The sequence below is a fragment of the Dinoponera quadriceps genome, unplaced genomic scaffold (genome assembly GCF_001313825.1).
Source record: "Dinoponera quadriceps isolate SergipeBrazil2010 unplaced genomic scaffold, ASM131382v1 scaffold1527, whole genome shotgun sequence".
Lineage (NCBI taxonomy): Eukaryota > Metazoa > Arthropoda > Insecta > Hymenoptera > Formicidae > Dinoponera > Dinoponera quadriceps.
This window is the reverse complement of record NW_014555734.1, coordinates 532,977-534,298: the sequence shown is the minus strand read 5'-3', so window position 1 is coordinate 534,298 and position 1,322 is coordinate 532,977. Positions and strand designations below refer to the sequence as shown.

The window sequence follows — 1,322 nt, the reverse complement described above, 5'->3', positions numbered from 1 at the left end:
TTGATATTAAAAAAAATCGTCAATCCCGCTCGTGTAGGCGAAATTTTTCTCCTCTCGAGGATAAGTGCAAGAATCCTGCTTACTGAGGAAAGTGACGAGTTCTTCATATCGGGTGAAGTTTGAGTTCGGGAAGAATTTTCTTTATACGCCGAAGTAAATCATTGATTTCTCTGCCTTGATATCTGTCGAAAATAATCGCGAATCATCCATTTTTAAGGAACAACCCTGTTATTGAAAAGAATTGTGCTCATTTGAGAAGAACAATTTGCAGCTTAGTCAACGATGAAATTCATCCGGGAAAAATTCTTTTTCTGTGAAAGAATGTAACAGAAGGTTCCGAGGGATTTACGGGATCCATGGGATGGCGATCGATAGATTTCCGCGGCAGGAGGATGGATCTGACAAATCCTGTCAAGAGAGTTGTCGGATGTTATATTCTTTCAAAGACATGGCATCGATATTAGATCGACAGGCGCAGCGTAGGCCGCGAACGATGGAGATAAAGTGATTTCAGCGGAAGTTCGACGAGTAGTTTATAGATGTTTCGTGTGATTTAGTGAGAATTGATTGGTGCGTCGATTTGTAGTGTTTGGAAGAAAAGGGGAAAAAAGAGGAGGAGAAAGAGGGAGAGAGAAAGTGCTGTTTTTGCGAGTTATCTCCGTCAAAGGATTACGCATGGCGGTCTGTCCTTTTGGTATCGCGAGACGTGAGTATCTCACCACGCCATTTTGTCTCGACAAAATAAATGCGGGGATTAATTGAATGACTTGTTGCAGAAATAATGTTGCTAGAATAACGTGATATTAGTTTCACGAGACTTTATTTTTGGAGAGTGTCAAGAAGACTTTCCGTTTCTCACGTGTGACATTTTTCTTTTTTCTATATTATTTAGATATGCCGTTATGTACAATGAAAGCTGTCTTTACTTAATAACAGTCATGAAATGCATAAACAATGAGTAATAGAAGAGATAATTATTAAATATCTTTGTATATTTGTGTAAAGTTACCGGTTGTTTTCTGCTCTACCTAAAAAGTAAGAATTTGCCTCTCCTGTTTTTGTTTCTCCTAGTTTAATCCTATTTTATGAATTAATTAACAAATTCACTTTTTCTAATATTTTATCGTTATTTTCGATATGCAAATTCAGTAGTCAAAAACATTTCAATTGCATCTTATGTATTAAAAACAACTTTTGCTGAAAAATGGAATGTTTAATAAATAATATTTGCTAATTTTATATTTCTGCATTTCTCTCACCTAGAGAAATTTTGTAATAGCATATGCTTTTATTGTATTAACGGATTTAGTTAACTGTTAATT

General features: G+C 35.5%; 1 protein-coding gene across 1 annotated transcript in view; it reads left to right on the top strand.

Moving 5' to 3' along the window:
• Positions 1 to 618: 618 nt before the first annotated feature.
• Positions 619 to 1,322, top strand: part of LOC106745265 — a 41,190-nt gene continuing 40,486 nt past the window's right edge. Inside the window, exon 1 of the mRNA XM_014620717.1 lies at positions 619 to 706. The gene's annotated coding sequence lies outside the window, so the exon portion shown is untranslated. The remainder of the gene's footprint in view (positions 707 to 1,322) is intronic.